The sequence below is a fragment of the Argopecten irradians genome, chromosome 9, assembly GCF_041381155.1.
Source record: "Argopecten irradians isolate NY chromosome 9, Ai_NY, whole genome shotgun sequence".
Classification (NCBI taxonomy): domain Eukaryota; kingdom Metazoa; phylum Mollusca; class Bivalvia; order Pectinida; family Pectinidae; genus Argopecten; species Argopecten irradians.
In genome coordinates this window covers 22,864,838-22,886,776 of record NC_091142.1, presented here as the reverse complement: position 1 = coordinate 22,886,776, position 21,939 = coordinate 22,864,838, and the positions used below count along the sequence as shown (strand labels likewise).

Genomic DNA, 21,939 nt, shown 5'->3' with positions numbered 1-21,939 from the left:
ACGACCATCAGAGTGCGTTATATGTTTGTTGTGGTGTATTACGAAGACAGCTAGTCGTATGTCCGTAGTGGGTCTCCTTGTTATAGTTGAAATATTCTATAGTGCTATCTCACTGAAGCAAGACACTGGAAAACATTATATCGACGAAGGGGAGAACCGGTCCTCTCTCTAGTTTCTTTTATGGGGCTGAATCCAAAGCTTTCTTCATTTGGGCCGTTGCTTTGGTTTGTTTACAATATATAGGCTTATTACAATGAAACATTCCTGTATAAAGACGGCTGCATCTGTATACAAATATGTTCCGATAAAACTGCAGATAGGACTTTAGAATAGTACCTGCTGGCCTTATTACATGATCGTAAAAGGCGACTAAATTTAGGATCTTATCTTTTCTCTCATTCCTAACTGACTTTCCTAATGCCTCCCTTGGCACCGCCTCACTTTTGGCTTTGAGTTGACCGTTCGCTTGAGTTGAGTTGAAGGCTCTGGGTTCTGTCCCCTGGCCAAGACACACCAAAATCTATACTTTTGGTAGTTCCTGCTCCTGTTTAGCGCTCAGCCAAAAGAGAGTTGGGCGACTGGTTTGTCCGTTGTCAGTATAATGTGATCGGGTGGGTTGTGTGTTGCTTAGTGTCTTCGGCGACATGCTTCAGTGATATAGCACTATCAAATGGACAATGGTTCCACTATACCATAAGACACAACACGAACATTCTGCAGTCTCTCAAAACACGCATCTCGCACTTCACACATGCTACACACTGCATACATAGGAGGCCATCCTTACATGACCCTGGCTGTTAATTATAATAGGACGTTAGAATAATCAAACAAACCAACAAACCATCATTTCAGTGAAGCAGTTCAGGGCAGCGACCCCGTATCACAGTTAAAATGACATATTTTTCGTCAATCGGAACACCTCGCCCACTTGTAGGAGTCTAGTTTCAGAAAAAATGACGAGGTGGTCCGATAGATATTTAGTAGCGTCTGGAGGTTAAGACAATGAGATGTTTTATTGCTGTGAATATTAAACAATAAATCTACTCCCACAAACGGAAACAGATAATGTATTTTACAACTAGTCATATAAATAATTGGAAATGAGTTTGTTATTTACTGAAGGTGTTTAAAGAAGATATCTCACTTACTCAAGTAGTATATGTGCAAAGGGTGAAACTCCATCCAGGGAAGATAATATATCACGTTATTTGTGTAAAAGACGAGTACCTAACGTTACACGTATAAAGTCGCAATTTGGATATTATTGGAAATGTGGAATAAAACGTCGATATTGATGTTGAAAAACCCAATGTAAGCGAGAAAAAATACGAAATGTGGGTTAAATTAAAAGTTGAAAATATAGTTTACCTCAACCCAATACATTTAATTGGTTAACACGTAGGCATCCGAAGAGGAATTAAGTATTTTCCGATCATAACCTACAGCGAAGAAGCCAGATCCTGTTTTATCAGAATCATATTTTGGGAGAGCCGCATTGAATACAGATATATCAGAGTGACTCCCCTTTGTTTCACTCTGTTTGTAAAGATATGACGATTGCTTAGCAACCGCTAGGACCCGCAAATGCTTACTTTATTGAAATACAACATACAACAACTATTTTAAAAACTGCGGTGAAGAGGAGGAATTAACGGTATGGAGCCAACATTATTTTTTCATCATTCCATCACCCGCCCCCTGTCGCCCAGATTTAATTATATTCACCAGGCTATATTTAGATCGGTGGGGATTAGTTTAATCCATTGTGGGATGTCCAGACTGTACTTTATCTGGGCGGGCGTATCCATGCTTGCTTGTTTTTGATGCCAGTGTAAACAAACAATAGAACAATTTTAGCTACATCGGGACAATAACCAGCTGATATTTGCGCCCTGAACACGTATATAGTGTCTGTCTAAAACACATATACATTTGTATATGCCTTGTTGAATGCGTTGATACATCATAGGGGAAAAACTGCAGGTCACTTTAGGCAACATCATTATTGGGATTTTCTTTCTAAATACCTTCCTTAACATAATGACCATAAAATCCGTCTAAATTTGGAATATTATCTTTTCCCATTCTTTCAACCCGACTTTCCTGGCGTATGCTCTACATCGTTTATACCGTGATCGTGTGATACGGTATGAATCATGCGTGAAATCTTTGGAAGTACGCTTCAGTGTAATATTAAATATAAGCAGTTTGAGTTACTCTATAAAGAATCAACAAATCCTGTTTCCAGATTGTCATATCATGGACCCTTTCTTTATTTTGACTCTATGTACGTTTTGAAAAATATGGGGAAGGTACAACTGTATGCATATCGCTTTGTGGCATTCTATTATATAACTGAATAAGGAATGCATATTATTTCTTCGCATTATTCTATTATGTAACTTAATAAAACTATGCTTAATCGAACCTTCAAACATAAGCTAATATTATTTCAAATCAAACTTTCTCTTCAAAGCCTTAATCTCGATATTGTTTTCTCGCCATGAATAGCCGGTGATATTTACTCATGCAATTCTTACACTTCTATTGACTTTGATTCCTTGAATTACATTTGTTTGGTGTTTGCACGAAAAAAAATATCACTCGAGTTATTTAGTTAATTGCACAATAATTACCATTTTCGCAACATGCATTATGAAAAGTGCATTGTTTAAACTTTGCAACAAATTTCCATAACATGAAACTTGTTTTATTTGGTAATGAACGCACACAGCAAGTGCTAGTGGTAACATTACGTATTGTGGCTTTGAAACTCCTTTCGATTTATGATCCACAAACACGAAGAAATACGCACATCTTACAAACCGGAAGAATACTTTTATTGCGGATATTGGATTAGGTTAGCAAACGACAGATGGAACATCTTGAAGTGGCAATGTCGGAGTGACGTCACTTTCTATGAGCGACTAGCTATAGTCCTCTCTAAAAATAGGTTCCAATCAAAGTTAATAAACAATCCCAGTAAACGTGGTTATATTTTATACCACAAAACAATCGTTTATTTCAAATAAATAATCCATTTTCGTCCCTTCGTTTCTCTTTCTACTTTCATTAATTCACAATTATGAATTCGGAACAATTATATACTGTATACAGCACGCATGAAAACCGCTAAAATGGCATTAACGTTAACACTGATACATTTGTTTTTCCCCATACAACTAAGTATGATATGATAGGGTGAAACAGCTCCCCAATAGAACTTAATGAGTAGAAAGAAAACTCTAGGAACATACCGGGATTCACATGCCATACAAAAGCTTTAAGGTCATTGAACGGGTTTCCGATACCCTTGTGTTCGTTTAGAACTGGTATCAGTAAACCAATACTTATATCTATATCTACGTAAATAGTGATTTGATAATTTAACAACATAATGTGACACTTGTAATTAGTTACGTCATCGCGTTCATGTTTTGGTATTTCCTGCTCGCAATATTAGTGAATCTAAAATGACTATTCCTCTGTAATGAACACTGTGAGGGTGTATATGTATCCTACAGACGCTGACATTATACAATAATTAGTTTACTGTCATTTAATTACAAATAGGAACACTACATTAGGAGGTTTAATTTTCCGTTTCCTTTCTTTAGCAAAAACAAAAAGGTATATGTTCACAGAAGCAGTTGTAAGGAAGATGTCTAATGGTGCTAATAACTTTAAATAGACTCAGTCTTGCTTATATTAATTAAACATTGTCATAAAAACAGAAATAAGTTCTAAATATTAATTAACTGAGTATCATAATAGTAAAACCAACGGAAACAATTAATGTTTCATTCATAATACTTCATCAAGTGTCGTGCACGACTTTTATTGCTCACAAGTACCTCTTACGACAATCATAAAGCAAACCGTTTGTTTCCACATCGATCTATCTTTGTGATTTACATCACTTCATCCGCAACTCGAAGTTTACGACCTCTCCGATATTGCTCTCATCTCGCCAAACTACCTGGCTATCGTTAGATGTCCTGCCTTGCTTCTAGGAAGTGTATAACATTAAATTAACGTCATGCGAATAAAACATCCGATGATCACGTGATAATTACTCCGACTGACTTCTCATCACCTTCGAGAACGTGCGTGATTTCACAATGAAACAGTAACAAGACCCTATGCTTGACTCTCAATTAGTCGTAGTGTTTGCTGTTGGTGTTTGCTTCGACAGGCTCCGTCGTAAACTAATCCGTTAGAGGAAGTGTCAGACGAGGCAAACTTTATTACAGTTTCCATTGTCAGGCAGTTGTCTTTTTCATCGCATTGTTAGCTGTCACCCAAACTGACACCACTTGTTGGTCGAGTGTTTAAACATAACTGCCACTGACGGCAGAGAATGTGTAGCTTCCTATCGTTATGATAACTGATGCTGTCAGTGTATCGTAGCTCCCTCTGATAAGATCAACAGACGATGCCGATATGACATTGCTGCACTATGTTCTTTACATCGGAGCTAGTGATATATATATATATATGTTATCTATGGTGCTTTTTTCACGTAAATGACAAAAAGTAGTTTTTTCCCTAAATGACAAATGTTTTCGTAATTGTCTTTTTGGAACCATAACCATCATACTGTTTTATTAATAGAATATTATAGTATTGTGTAATAGTGTAATTTTATTTACTTTAATTTTCACTAGTTACAGTTGTGCTTCAGTGTTTGATTGATTAAATTAACGTCCAATTAACCGCCAGGGATATGTAAGGACGGCCTCCCGGGTATGCGGTGCGTTGCGTGTATAAAGTGTGTGGTGCATGTTTTGGGGGACTTCGGTATATTCATGTTTTGGATTCTTGTTTAGTGGAACTATTGCCCTTTTTATAGTGCTATATCACTGAAGTATGCCAATGGAGACACCAAGTAACACATCCAATATAGTCACATTATACCAACAACAGGCGGACCAGTCGTCCCACTTCCTTGATGCTGAGCGGAAACCAGCAGCAGAAAGTAACTAACGCTTTTAAAGACCATGGTACACCTCGGCCAGGGGACATATCCCATAGCCTACTTCACAGGGGCGAGCGCTCAACCGAAGGCCAAGAGTGACGCGGCATCAAGGGAGACGTTCTGAAGAGTAAACCAAGTTAGAAAGAAACAAAGAAAACTATATTTAGTCGCATTTTAAGATCATGCAATAACGGCAGTAGGTAAAATGCTAACGCCCTACCTGCAGGACAGTGTTTAATATTGCCACCATGAATGCCAGCCGGGTATAAAATTAGGCCTAATGTAAATCCTTCAACTTGTTACTTTAAAGTTGTATTGCTGCTAATTTCACTGTTACGATATGTAACTTAAACATTTGATATTTAAACATTGACATGTAACTTGATGATTTAGCTCCCCAAAAGCATATGTCGGCCTATAAGAGAGCCGAAATCTAGGAATCATATATTCCTGGTTTTGAATAAAGCGCCTTAAATCACCGCCATGTTCAGCGACTTCGGGTTTTGTCGGATTCCGAATCGTATCACGTAACTGACGTTCGACACGACCTGCACGTGGTGAGCCAGGTAACTAGCGTAAGCACACATGTGTTTGTTTACTTTTTCCCTCTGGCTTATATGAGCAAATCATGCTGGTATATGTCCACAGATTAATTTTTGAAACATCCAATTTACACATTACCGTAAAATATTGTGTATATCAAATATTGTAATGTGCGATCATTATTTTCTTTGTAGATAGAGTCTGATGAGGTCGACCACATGTTTTGTTTATGAAAAATTGTTGATATTTTCTCTTGGTTTCACAACTCTCGTTTTACTTCGAGATTGTCGCGACGATGTTCGGAAGAGTTCGGAATGATTCGGCATCTTTCGAGCCTATTTTTCACGTGTACACGTTAAAAAGATTTTTTACTTTTATAATTAAAGATACTTCCAGTGCTGCAACTTTATAAAAAAATGGTAAAATTAGAAAGTTTAAAACTCAGGCAGACGGAGAAAAATATGTATAACACTTAAACAGTATTCACTATGACAAAAAGAGCGAAAGTTATAGACCATACAACTTTAACATATAACTTTTTATTTTATGTTTATATTGAATTGTATATATTTTATTTTATTTTGAAAACATAAATAATTATTTTTAATGGTCATGTACGTGAACTCAATCGCGCGAACTAAAGTTTTTTTTTCAATTTAAACAAATTCCTGATTGGCTGAATCCTGACAATTTACAACATGTACATTGGATCGGGTGTGGAGGTTATTGGTAGATGTGGTATATTGGACTCTGAGTGAAGTTTACAATTATGCTTCTATGATATAAAGCAGTAGAGGAAGTCTTTTCTGACAAAGCGAAACACAGCGAACGAATATGCGACAGCCTCCCAAACCATGCATACATTCACATACGCGATGCTACGCATGCAAGGAAGCCGTAAATGACATTACATGTTAAAAGTATGTTACAACGATTCAACAAAAGCAACCAATATTCACTATCGGAGTCTCTTTAACCTAAGGTAACAAAAACAAAAAAAGAAAACAAAAAAACCGGTTTATTTATGAAGTTGACAAAATGCACTTTCATTTGCAACAAACAAATATTTACAGCAACTTTATACATTTATTTCCGTCAAAATGATGAATAGGTAGTGAGACCTAACATGTGATGATTGATGTGATTGCCTCGTATGCATATCTGAAATAGTTACATGGTTACATTATCATCTCATTCATTTACACACATTTGCATGCGTACACTATAAATAATGTGTTTAACATGTCGCCGTGCATTTTGGATGCTAGGAAAGGACAATGTTCATATTGCAGGCACGGGTGTTTTCTTCCTTTAATAACTTATGTTTTGTCGATCCCACGATTGCTTAAATATAAGTAGTTTGTAATAACTGCAATTAATATTCTATTAAATCATATATCTGTTATTTTTATTGAATTTCATTATCTAGAAATAGATATCCACACGTTACAATGTAGATTAAATGTACAGACAAAACCTTATCAATGATATCAAAACGTTTATTACACGAACGAAGTTATTTTGATACATGTAAAATCACAACGATTATTCATTAGTTTTATTCTTTCTGTTCATATTTATAGGATTAGGAATTTATAATACTCTATATAAAATGTCCACATAATAACAGGAATATTGGAACTGCTGTGGAAAAGAACAAAAAAGGATTAACGTAAATAGTTTGGAATCTTCTTTAAACATGTAGTAAATGAGAAGGTTTATCACTGTGATTAGCGAAATATTCCTTTTCCATTTAATGTAAATTCTTATTTTGTTCACTACCATAATTAGGCCAATTCAAAGTGATGAAAAATATGTAATCAGATTCCAGCTTAACGAGACAATCCTTTGTAATATTGGACACTTACATTCGTCAAAATGTTTGTACTGAAAAGCGCATTACCTATTCTGAAACGGCTTTTAATTTTTTGAATGGGAGTGTAAAACGATACCGATTACTTTGTTGAGTCGCAAAAGTTATTAAGTTACCGTTAATACTACACGTATCATCACGTTCTGAACAATTTGATTACAGTCAATAAAAATGTTAAGTTTCATAACGCGGGTCATCTTAAGTTTCCCGCCGTCGTCCTAAATACCGCGCGGTAGTTGACTATCACTGCGCCAGACGGCAAAACAGCGAAATGACTCTCCACTTTTATCATATATTACACAGAAAATCTTGCATATGTTTGGTGTTGTAACCTCATCTTAGGCCATCGGTATATATTTTCTAATGTTTTTAATGTGTTTAAGAAACCTTTATATTTTGCTCTGGAAAGGTAGTGGGCCTTTACTGTAAGTTAAATAGTAGTATAGCTAGCGTTATGTTGCCTCTTCCATGCACACAGTTACATTTGATATGTTGATTACAGATTAAATAGTACCAATAACGCAGTAAATTGTATTATTATTTATTAATATATTAAGGTTTTTGTATATTGTTATCCAATTATGTAGCACACAAACCGTTGTTTATATAAAGTAACACTACCCATTCATAGAAGTCGACCCGAATTTAATTGATTTGGCAGACACGTAAAATATGGAGCCAGAAATATATAAATAGAAAGCTTTATCGTACGCATTGATTTTCATTGACGCTTTGGTAATTAACGCGGTTAATATTTCATTGTTAGAATTCATAATAATTTACTTTCGTCCGTGATATTCATTCTGTTTATCATACGTAGTTTAATTTGGATTTCTAATCCTAATGTAATAATTATGATAAGCCGGGACGATGATATAAATAACTCCTATCTTTTATAATAAATGTATATCCGGAACAATAGTTATATTCTGTCGCTTGCCAATACCGGTCTCAGCAACAACATTAAGTAGGGGGCGTGTTCGCTTCGATTTCTTACTACTCCCCTGGCCTGTTCGTATTCGAACGCGACGGAAAATGTGCCGCTTCAGCCATACATTCGAGTGTAGATTGGCAGTATTGTAAACCCAATGACTGTGTTCTTTATACGCTGACTAAAACCATCGCCACCAGTAATCCATTGATTGTATTGGAATAGTTTACTCGGGTTTAATTATTGATAAAAGAAGAGTTCTCAGTCACTCTCACCAGTAGTGTACTCGACTGGGCATTTGAGCCAGTTGGCCCTAGAACGAAGGTGGATGTTAAGGAAAGACAAATAGGCACAGTGACTGACTAAGTCAAAACTACAAGTCGACAAGGTATTCCGGAAGTTCAGTTTTAGGATGATATAAAATGAAATTGATATTGATTTGATTAAACATATAGCGAGGGCGTTGACGGTGATAATTAAAAACAATTATACACATTTTGAGGGCAAGTGATTAGAATGATCAACGCAAAAAATCACTCCGATTGAAAAAGTTGTTCTCACCTAGTAAACTCTCGGGATTATATTATAATCGGTTCACCTCGGATACCACTCTACACCATACAAAGTTCATACTCCTTGACAGGCATGTTTTGGATTTAACGGTTGACGGCACATATTGTTCCGATTTTACCAGGAATGAATAATTGATATATGGAAATTATGGCTAAATCTGTTTGCAAAGTATACGCCATGTATTCTTTATATTTTAAAGACTATTTGATAATACCAGAATTCCAAAGGAATGTATAGTAAAACCTCTGACGCAATGTTATAAATAGTGTTGGTCGGTATTCAGAATACCTATCCGATAAACGGTCGTTGTTGTAATGTTATGTATGTTATATAAACGGTAATGAGGAATAACAAAACGGATAATTACTGTGGCAACACGTAACGGTTTAACTATTTTACTATTGTATTAGTCAATGCATTATTATATCAGGTAATGCTTTGTCGGAGCATTAAACCATAATATTTTAGTTTGTACGTACAAACACTTAATATTCAATAACTGCGGTGACTTGTGTAACGTTTCCGGTATAACTTACATTCCAGACCTTATGTTCAAGCACAAAGGTGGGGTAGCACATACGATCGGTAGTGTAACATTTGAATTGTGAAACAGTAGCATATTTGACCTGTAATTTATGTTAACCTATATATAGATAGAACAGCAGATTGAGGTGTATACCTATATCCTCTCGCACGTGGTGATGAGTCGATAAGACCCAGTGACAGTAGTGAAACCTAGTGGGCATCTCTCACGCGCTGCGTGTCCTGTTGAACATTCATAAGTTAGACTGTAGGAGTATCACCTTGGATAGTCACTATGATGATGTTGTTTCTTATTTGTTCCAGGCTAGAACTTCAGAGGACGCGAAATCTTACCTGTGCACACCAATTGGAGAGAAATTAACTTACTGTGTTTTCCACTCGAAGAGGAAGGATAATTTATTGGACATTATCATTAATTCTACACCATCGTCACACTATATGCGTTGATTTTTCAAATTAAACGGTAAGTCAAAGTTTTCATACCATTGTATTTATAGTTGTGATAAATTAGGTGATTTCCATTCATGATATAGAGTTGATAATATTTACATAACTAGTGCATTGGGCTGCAACATTGCTCCAGTGCATTTGTGTGTAAACAACCCTGTTTTACAGCATAAATGTTACGCTATCTATAGTTATTAATTCCTCAAAGAAACACAGAAAACGTCTGTATGGGCATTGTGGAGCTCCCCATCAAACATGTAAGGTATTCGCAATAACAAAATTACGCGGTTCAGAGCAATCGTAAGAAGAATGGTATTAGTTAGCGATTTATCTGTAACTAATTGCAGTTTTTATTGACGATATGCTAAGTTCTGGTATAATTTCCTATAACTACGGAATGTTTCTTCTTCCGAAGAAGAAGCTTGGAAATAATCAGTTTATGAACGGAAAAAATGCCCGAGTGAAAATTAAGACATAGCGGTATACAGTATGGGAAATTGTTAATGGTATCGTCTTTATATCGTTATTGTATATTATTGAAATGACAATAAGATTCCTCTTATATATAATTTCCAATATTTCGTTTTTTTATCTTATCGTCGCACTTAACTGAATACTTGCAGATTGGCATTACGTAGTACAACATATTGATATTTGATGAATGAACTGCGTTTTTCTTTCACAATGAATTCAATGGATTTTTAGGATAGATAATAATGGACATATGTGATAGAAATGATCAATTTAATCACAGTTTTTCATCAAAGTGTATATTATTTTCTTTATTGTTGACAGAACATGCATTATCATGAATATCAATTTTGCCTAAATTGTGCGTGCTATATACATGGGTACTATTATTTGCTCTGACTATCTTATACATATTGTATTTGATTCAATGACTGTGATTACAATTAAATTGGTAAAAGACAATTGCAAGCATTTTATAACTTACTATCAGTTGTCCTCAACACATATACAATGTATGACGTACTGTTTAATTAATATTTTATTCGCCACGATCAATCATTACGATGTTATATTTTTCATTAATTTGAACACAACTTAGGTTTAATTAATTTTTATAATTTCACACCATATGCCATCTGAATTATCGTACTGATATGCATTTTAGGTACGCTCAATTACATATGTAGTCAATTAAAGATAATGATGAATTAATTAGTATTATTTAGATGATTGATCACTGGGTTGCCGATATCGCAGTTTTATACAGAAGCAAACCAATTAGTATATATATGTAGTAGATTTATGTTGAACTACGTATAAAGTGCCCACTTAATCTTTTTATTGTTTTTCAAACGGTAACATTCCATCCTAGTATGATAAGGTCATGATACGTACAGCAGGATGTTTAATTTAAGATAAGTGTGGCTAAATGCTGAATGATACGATTGATTAATATCCCACATGCTTTATACACACTATTAAGGAGTTTTGTTTCATTTGAATGAAAATCGTAAGTGATAGTAAAGAGTTAAACAGTATGCTGGATAGCCAAATCCAACCTCAATCACAACTCTTCACAAACCCTTATATGGACGAAATTGTGCAAAACAACACACACAAAAAACCTCAAAACAATAACTTTCGCTGAAGTTTTTAATTAAACTTTTAATACAACTTCAGTCTAAATCAAGTCATTATCTGCAAGAATACGGATGATTAAGTGTTGCTTCTGATAGTCGATGTATATCTATAAAATACGGCGGTAGTGGTTGGAACTCCCCTGATATAATTTATAAAATGACATATAATAATAAAGGAATCAAATGGTATCATTTCTACAAATAATTGTCACAATTCATTTATAATCAAAAAGTTCCAGTATAATCGCGTGTCTTAGTGACCACCTCTGTATGAAGTCAATCTGCCTAGTATGACCACTTCCATGGGTTACCAAATAGCCAAAGTCAGCATATGTTTACCTGTATATAAAGACACCTCAATCGTAGGTTTACAGAGGGGTTTGGCTACGTGTATTTTAAGACGGGATAAATGAAATACCTCGCTACAACGGCAATGTTGTAAATCTACAATCATTAGATTTCTTCGAGGAACATACTACCTTATTGATGTCAATCACAACTCCCATCTTTGTTTTTCAGTGTTGCTTGTTACATACATTCCCACTGACGTAAAATGTCCTTTATCAGTCCATGGATGAAACAATGACGTCGTAACGTCGTTTCTCATTAGATGATATAAAGACATAAGGATTTTATAGGAAAAATAGTCCCAAAATCTAATTTAAATTTTGATGTGATTATAAGGTGATTGAATTTAAATTATGTTATGAAAAATAAGAACTTGAAGCGATTTAAGATCAGAGTGTACTCTCCACAACATAGAAATATATACCAAAGTTTATCCTTCAATAATGATAATATCTCTATTTCAGCAGATTAAGAAATTAACATCAAATTTAAGTGCCTTGTAAGATAAAGTTGTTAAAATATACTTCAAATCCATGTGGTTTCTGTCGTTTGAACGATCATGGAGATTCTAATTGTATTCTTGACCATTTCACTATGAAAATGTAGCAATTAATATTCTGGCTAGGGAAGGGTGTGAGTTTGCTCTATCATGAACATGTATGGGAACTTTTTTTAAATGTAACTATACAGTAGCAATCTGTTACCCATAAATTATACTTGATATCACTGTTCTGACCTTATCCAGGAGTGTTATTTAAATTTCAAAAGTAAGTTTTATAGAAAAGTTTAATCACACAAACCCATCTACTTTAGAATATACATTTATTCCAATAGTATTCATAATGTGTACAATTCATCAGTGCATTTTGCTTTCCAAATGAATGATCGTCTGTAAACGTTACTAGAATTCACGTCATTTTAAATATACATTTACACTAATCTCAATCATTGAGTGTACAATTCGTTAGCGAATTTGGCCTTCTGAAGAAATACCTGAGAAATTTATAGAATTTGCAGAGAAGTTTTGAAATTTTTACTAATAAAAGTTATATACATTTAGTTGCTAATTTATGGGGGGATCAATTTCTCTAAATTTGGGGATCCATTTAAATTCGCCAACGTGATAAAATCATGGTTTTACGTGTGTTACAGCTTGTAAGAATATCGTTTCCAAAGGCTAAAAAAGTTAATTCGCGAAAATAAACCTACACAAATAAGTCCCAAACAGTAGATCAGCAAAGTTTAAGAATTATACAGTATGTATTTTTTATCACGTATTAACGATACAGATCCATGTATGGTACGGCTAGACTAGTAAACAAACTAAACAAGCCAGACCGGAAGTGATGTCATTATTTGTGGAAGTGGACACTCGACACAAAGTGGTGTCATATACTCGCAGTCCCACCTCTATGATCATTATCTCTTCGTTACAGATTTTAGTCACGATAAGACAATATTCTCTAGTACATAGCTAACTAGTCCACAATGTATACAGCGTCGTAATGTGTTCATTCATAAAGCAACATCAAACAAGAAAACTCCTTTTTGTGTTCAATGATTGTAACATTTCGAAGTGACATCACACTATGAAGTGACATTACCCTTTGAATGGGCCGTATACTCTCCAGAATCTACCGTGTTGTCAAGGTCAAAAGGTTTAATAGTTTGATCAAAAGCTATTTCCCTTCATAGTAGAGCGATTTGACACATTTAAGGCGGCCTTGTGCAGTGCTATATGACTCTCTCTGTCAAACATGTATAAAATGCATTTGACAGTATTTGGTCAAATAGTTTATATCGCTCTGTGATGATGGATGCATTATATGTCAAATTCGTCACGATACAGATCGCAGAAGGCATGACCATGACAACCATTGAACGCTTTGAAGTGGATTGTAAAAGCTATTTGAATGTTTACTATCAGTTTAGAATTAATCACATACCGTTATGTCGATTTTTTTTAATCGCCTGTTCATTTTAAATCTGGTACGCTCGAGGCCATACAGCTTGCTGGATTACGCAATTTATCGAAGGTTGATGTCCCTACCGAGATTTCTCGGGATAGCGGCTGATTTCCCCAACCCTCACGAATATCTCTCCAGATTCACTTAATATTGAAATATGTTTGGAATTGGTATTACAGAAAACACTCGTGTTCATTATTTTCCTGTGATAAGTCTCAACTATGTAATTGGTTACTTAAAGTATACTATATGGTATGTTCTATTCCAACCATCATAACTGGTCGATAATAAAAAACATAAATTGAAGGTTCCATTTTTGTTATCGATTGTTTGAGTAATATTTTGCCTTGAAGCCGCACAATTCAATCTTTGATAGAAACTGTGATAATGTAGATACTCCGTTTAATGCTTGACTTTTCTGACGTTGTAAAAGAGGGTCAAGTTTTATAAAAGGCAATGAACACTTAAAAGAAAATATTCATCTCCACCTAATTGTAATCGTTGGTCACTTAACATTATACGACGGCAATCAAAACGACAGGAAATGTGGGATTAATCTACGGAATGTTTGTATTTGAAAACCTGCGATTATCTTGTCTAGCTTGAGTTAAGAACTTATAACGCTGATATTGGATATCCAGACATGTTTATACCACTTTGCAACGCTTTGTGAAAGATGGACTGATATTCTAGGACATTTTAACAAAAAATACACACACAAAAATAAATTAAAAAATATGTCAAAACAGCACATGTATCAAAATATCCACCGATGTCGTTTCAGTTTTGTGACTTAAATCTTAGACTTATACATTATCATCTATATATATGAATATATAAATAAACGTCATCGGAAGTGATATCGGACACACAAAAACAATGAAAAAACGCCCGCTTCAAGATGAAAATCGGCTGAAATTATGACATAACAGCAATGCATCTTCTAAACCTATCGCGCGTCAAAGACAGTGTATTGTTAGAGATTATATGAAGCTATTAAATATCGTCAAACTAGCTCAGATAATGCAAACACCTCAACACAATATTTTTCGACAGCAGGGATATCGGTCACATTTTATTCAATAAACTGTTAAAAGTTGTAAATAAATAGATGTTGCTGTCACAAAACCGTCCCGTTTACTAATATGTAATATATGACTGTCGAAAGAAAATATTTCCTTCATTATATCTGCTAGTGGAGAAACATAGACGGTGCTTAATTAGAAATTATGAAAGTGATATCGGTCACACTTTGAACTATAGGGGTAACGGTCACATCCAAAGTTACGAAAACTGAATATTTACGCATTCATGCAACTCCAATGCATACCCCGTCAAAATACTTTTATTGAATTGATCTTTTTAACCCACCATCAGCAAATGGTTGGCGAGCTATGAAAATAGCCTCCACCCATTGCTCGTCATCCGTCCGTCTTTAATTTCTGTTATTTCTCTGAAAGTACTGAAATCGATTTATTTCGATACCGCTACATGTATTTACCAGAGAATATTAAGGATCTTTTTTAAATTTCATCTTTAGAAAGTCATCTTTCTTGATTCTAATAGATGGACTTGTGGCTATGGTTCAAATTCAACATGAGAGCTTAATACTTAATTAACCTTTCTGGAATTTTATAAGTACTACATGTATCTCTCTCTTTACTCTTGTTGTGCATAATGCACCAATGGGAAACGCGGTAATCGACAACTTCAAGTTCGTTACCATGTAGACATACAATTATCAAATATTTTGTTCGATATAGATATTTTGATAATCATTTTTAACATAGGATTGTATTTATTAATGCTCATTTTTGAGAGAGATAAAATTACAAAATAATGAATATTTGGCTATCTTGAAATTATTTGACTACCACGGTGCTTTATAGCATTCATATACATATATTTACTTTTTCACTGCAACCCTAATATGTATACCTACCAGGCGCATTAGACATTCAGGGGTGCATGATCTGCTATTAGCTTATTTTTATGTGATGTCATAATTTTTGTGCCATCGATCACAGAAAATGACGATATTGATTTTTTTCTTTATAGATACAAATATCTTGGGATGTTATCATACAAGTGTTATCAAATGAAAATGTATTCATTAAATTGCATTCAGTTGACAATTAGGGGAGTATGAATGCCAACTGGACATCTGTTAATTCAACATGAAGCGCTAAAGATACTGTATTAGACCAACATGTTAAATTGACCGATTTGTAAATCCAATGGTAAACGTCACGATATCTCTTGGCCCTCTTGCATGTTATCAACTGATTTGCTTTTATAATTTGTTTGCATATGATCATTTGTGCTATTGTTGTTAAGATATATTCTAAGTACCTTTTCAATCGTTATTGTGTGTTAAATCTGTGGAGAAATTATTAGTGAACTGACATGTAGAACTGTACTAACGCTATCAGCTAAAAACCCTCAGTGATCCTGTCTATCATGTATTCACGTATTTCTGTAGCTTATAGATCAGTGTGCTTTTCCTTTTGTTTACATCGGATGCCTTTACATCTTTAAGTTTTATGTAGTTTCTTGTATATTGTCACTGCGAAGTTTTTAAATTATACGCAAAGACAATGCAAGAACAAAGGGTGTGTACAAATACATGTATAGACAAAAACTAAACAATATACAGTGTACGAATACCAAAGTATTCAGCAAAAAAATTGTTACGATAATAGTTCATGATGTATCATGTATCTCGGTAGTATTTCCTCTTTACCTGAATGATTAGTTAGGGAAAACAACGCTGCAATATTTCAGCAATCTTTACGAAGCGACAAAGCATTTCAAAATCTTTGGATGTGACCGTTACCCTGTGAACGACATCCTTTTTAAAAACAACAAAACGTCAACTAGGTTATACATGTATGTCACTTTTGTAGCGGATAAAATGAACTATAGCTACTATTTGAAATATAAGGTATTTTATGTCAGTAAATAACAGTAAAGTTAAAAAAATTACACTTGACATATTTTCGGTGAATAAAATGTGACCAATAGCCACGCTGTGAAAAAAAAGACAGACGGATGATGAGCAATAGACGAAAAGCGATTTCAATAGCTCATTAACCATTTGCTGATAGGGGGTTCAAAAGTCGTCTTTCAAGATCAGATAAATACAATAAAAATATTTTGGCGTCTTATCCACAGTTTTCGTAACTTTGGATGTGACCGTCATCCCTAAAGTTCTAAGTGTGACCGATATCACTTTCATAACTTCTAATTAAGCACCGTATATGATTCTCCACTAGCAGATATAATGAATGAAATATTTTCTTCCAACAGTCATATATTACATATTAGTAAACGGGACAGTTTTGTGGCAGCAAAATTTATTTATTTGCAATTTATAACGTTTTAGTGAATAAAATGTGACCGATATCCCTGCTGTCAAAAAATATTGTGTCGAGGTGTTTGCATAATCTGAGCTAGTTTGACGACATCTAATAATTTCACAGAGTCTCTAACAATACACTGTCTTTGACGCACGATAGGTTAAGAAGATGCATTGCTTTTATGTCATAATTTCAGCCGATTTTCATCTTGAAGCGGGCGTTTTTTCATTGTTTTTGTGTGTCCGATATCACTTCCGGTGACGTAGGTTGTCCCCATTGTATATATATATATAAAAATAAAGTGTCTTATGCAAAATAATAACTCATATTGCAATATTATAATTTTGTGATTTTATTCTAAGACATTATCCTCAATGTTTTGTTTGACGATTTAACTTTCAAAACATTGCTCTGATTAAATATGAAGGATTGGCCGTAGACCGTACGATCGGTCAGACGTGCGAATCCCATAGCAGTGCACCACTGGTCCCTAACAAGCCTAACACTTGAGATGTAAGCTAGACCAAGTAACGCTTCTTAATTACCGTGTTCGTTTAAGAATGTCAATGCTAATTTGAGTGTGCTATCGATTCGAACGCGAACTACAAGGATCCAGTGTTTGCCAATATGTTGTGGGTAAGGGAGGCACATCAGGGCCAAACGGACGTGTTGACATAGCGAGAAACTTACATACAATCTCAATCAGCGGACATTGATCATACCACATGGCGATATTTAATTCACCTTTCATCAAATCCTTTTCAATGCGATTACAAAAATAAACATGTTCTTGCGAAGCCCTCTACATTTGGTACATCGGAAAGAACGGATGCTTAACGATCGAAAGCAAGTTATGAAACCGCAAGTTATGAAACGGCAAGTTATCAAACCTTGTTTGCATAATTAATGAACTTTTAGAAAACTCAACGTTTCGGATTAAAAGTTAAAATATTCTTTTGAATATACACTTACTGAATAGATAGGATAACATCCTGTGTATCGACATCAAGCATTGTTATGTCTCTCTTCACAATGATTGAAGAAAGGAGAGGGAGATAAATCTCAATCTTTTATTCATTGATAGATATTTATAGACTTAATCATCGAAAAAGACACATAGAAAATAATTTCTTAGATATTTCAAACAGCAACAACACAAAAATAAATGAAAAAGCGAAAACAAAATATCGTAACAGTCGTCAATGTGTCCTCGGATATAAGGTGTATTCCCTCCACAGGCCTACCTCTCCATGACAAAATGAACCTCTAGTGTTAGTTATTAAACTGAAATCAAGATTTATACTAAACATCATTATTTTATGTCTTCAGCATTAAAATTGATGTCAACGTAAAGATTTACTTCGTCCCATGCCGTCCTATGTAGCTTTTATATAAGAATCGTAGGATTTTTAAACATTTCTAAAAGCGTACAAATCAACGTTTCGATAGATCGGTAAACTGATTGTATTTTCCATTTCATTAACGTTTGTAATTACTTCATAGCTTATTCAGGAGTTTAGGCGGAGTTTAACTGAAATTCCCAGAAAAAAATGCCACTTGAATACTGATATTTATCTCACTACGCAGAAAGCTGTAACGCAATTTAGTGTTTTATCTTAATATGGCGTACACTACTAATTTACTAACCGTGCAATATCATTACAATTGGTGTGTATGTGTTAAATTGGATTCATCACTAACATATGTTGATTAAAACACATTATATGTAGCGAACTTTTTATTTGTTAGTATTAATGTTATTTTGCTGTGTTGTGTATTGCTTCTAGTTTGAGGTGTGCGCATTTTCTATCCTGAAAGAGTGATTTCATAAAGAAGGAGGCCTTTATACAGAGGTGGTCCATAAGGCAGTTTGACTGTATATGTGTTTGGTTGACTGTGGTTTTATAAAGCAGGTGGTCGTTATACAGAATTGGTCCCTAAGGCAGGTTTGATTGTATATGTGTTTGGTTGACTGTGGTTTTATAAAGCAGGTGGTCGTTATACAGAAGTGGTCCCTATGGCAGGTTTGACTGTATATGTGTTTGATTGAGTGAATTTTTATAAAGCAGGGGGTCGTTATACAGAATTGGTCCCTAAGGCAGGTTTGACTGTATATGTGTTTGGTTGACTGTGGTTTTATAAAGCAGGTGGTCGTTATACAGAAGTGGTCCCTAAGGCAGGTTTGACTGTATATGTGTTTGGTTCGGTGTGTACTGGTTCTTGTTTAAGGTTACCCTCTGTTCTAGCATTTACTGTTGTATTCACGGTGATAATAAATTCCCCCACGTGTGTTAACCTGCCCAGTACCGATCTTTAAGTTTCACAGCAACACACAATAATTACCCATATTATCGGAGCGTAATCACTCCCAATTGTATAGCGACGATTACATCACAGTGACCCGTTTGTATTAAACATTTCGATTGCTTCTGCTGTACACTAATTAACGCACGCTCATTTTACATACGTTATAGTTTCTGATGTTATCTGAAAACCTCGAAAGTTAATCCCACTTTCGCTTACCTGAAACAATTACAAAACAACTATTTTTATCGGTAGATATTATCTCGCCGGAAGTAGGAGGAAGTGAGCATTTTCAGGACATATTGACTTTTGCTATAATTTCGTTGTCTGTGATTGACATCCCATCGATGCACTCATTGCCACAGCTAGTTTTATCGACCACCTGCGTTTCGAAATATCCAGGAATGCTACTTTATGCTGTGAATGTGATAATTTTTGCGAGTGCTTTATTTCAGAATTTACAACCATACAGCTTTCGTGATTGTAGTGTTTTTGTAATGGATATACGTATAGACTTAAAGCTACACCTACACAATATAACACGTGGCGAAAACCGTGTAGTTAGCGGGGTAGTGGGTTAATATCCAAATAAAATCAAAATCTCGCAAATGAAATGGAATGATCGCAAAAAACACATTTCAAGAAAAAATCTGGCCTTGGTCGGTGTAATGTCGTTTGCATTGTGTTAATCGAAACCTCATAACAAAATTATAAAAGAAAATCAAAATTTTTTTTTTTGTATCCATTTTATTTCATTTAAAATAGAATTTAAAAGTTACTAAACTCTCAAAGAAGACATTAATGTCAACTTATTTACAGCAAATAGTGAAAATTCACAACGAATTAAACGGAATCTGCAAATGCTAAAATACACCTGAATGCTTAGAATATAAGTCACGCTGTAAAATATCATAATCAGCTAGACACGTATAACGGGACTTAAATAAAGTTTTGTTTTGACACATATACTTATATATGTATATTTCTGAAATCTATGTGACCAGCTGTGTTAACGTAGACACAGCTCCTCTTTTCTTTCCGTGACATATCGATAAGTAAACGACATCAGAAAATATATGTGTGCGTGTGGGTTTAAAGAAATAAATTCAAACCCTGTTTAATAAAACAATGGAGTAAAAATGTAAATGATAGTAATAATGTTAAGAGCAATACTCGAAGAATTAATAAAACTAATTGTATAATATTTTTTTTACTTTTCATATTTTATTGTCAAAATAGATGAGTAGGTCAGTTTAGTTATAGTAGAACATTGAACCCTTGATTTCGGAAATTAATTTTGTACTCACCATCAATTAAAATAACTCCATTTCTAACGTCAGTTGTTTTAGTAATTACCCACAATTCTATTGATATACAGTACTTGCTCCTAACGCGATATTGTTAAGTTATCCGCATTTTAGGTTACCTACGGCAGTCAGCCTTCAAACCTGTCATAGTAATCCCGCTCCAGCTGTTGGTAACGTAAAATAATAAAATCCCTATCTACAATCTTATCGCTTATATATCTATCTAGGTTATAAGTGCTTGTAATCTTGGTATATAGGGTTTCCAATATACGTAATTCACTTTCACGGATCGAATATTGCCTGTAGATCTGGAAAGTTCATTCTCGAGAGAACCATAAACACAGAAATAGCTATGATTATCTTCATCACTTATTTATGATAATATCCTTGGTTAGGCTTAGTGCCTTCATATTTTATACTTCTTTACACACGCATTGCTAGTCAGTTGTTGCATTTTTTTAACTAGACCCTTCAGGTAAATAAAGCAATATCGGTTATATGTTTCGAGTAATACTGTTTAGACGGTACTTCTAGGGAAGTAACTTACTCTGCTGTGATCGTAAATTTATGATGCACAAAGTATTTAGAAATAATTGAATCATATTTGATTAAAGACGCTGAGATTTGTGGGTTTTTTTCATTTGTAAAGACAAAATAAAGGATTTTGACTTTTTGACCCACGCAAGAAGAATATACATATTTTCGATTTTAAAATAAATCTCATCGTGTTTATTAGTAATCGTGCCACCAAGACGCGGGTTTGCGTTTAAATGGAATAGTGGGAGAGGTCAGGCTAATTTGTCTAATGCCGACTTGTCGGTTTTCGTTTCCATGTCAGGGGTGCATGTATTCATTTACTGATGCTAAAATAATTTGCAATTGTCAGTCAATATAGTTCGGTTTTTGTTCGACGTGCCCAATACATTTCATTAACTAAATGCAGCATGCGTGTGTCCATGATAGTCACGTTATGGTCTGCAGGACAAGTTCATGAAGGGTCAACTGTGCACGGGACCACAGAAAATTATGGAATTATAACAAACCAAAACATTAAATAAATATATCGTAAAAAACATTTAAGACAATACTCTCTTAGATGTTCCGATGTACTGCTATACAAACCACAAACACAATGTTACATGTCTGTGTCTAC

The 21,939-nt window shown here is 34.6% G+C and overlaps 1 protein-coding gene across 4 annotated transcripts in view; it reads left to right on the top strand.

Annotated features, from left to right (window-relative positions):
* LOC138331803 (nitric oxide synthase, salivary gland-like) overlaps positions 1–21,939 on the top strand; it is a 118,645-nt gene that overhangs the window by 31,758 nt on the left and 64,948 nt on the right. For 3 of the 4 annotated variants that reach the window (XM_069279584.1, XM_069279583.1, XM_069279586.1), the window contains exon 3: positions 9,748–9,907. The gene's annotated coding sequence lies outside the window, so the exon portion shown is untranslated. Of the gene's footprint in view, positions 1–8,529; positions 8,717–9,747; positions 9,908–21,939 lie in introns of those variants that run through there. The other variant, XM_069279585.1, reaches the window with a different exon arrangement.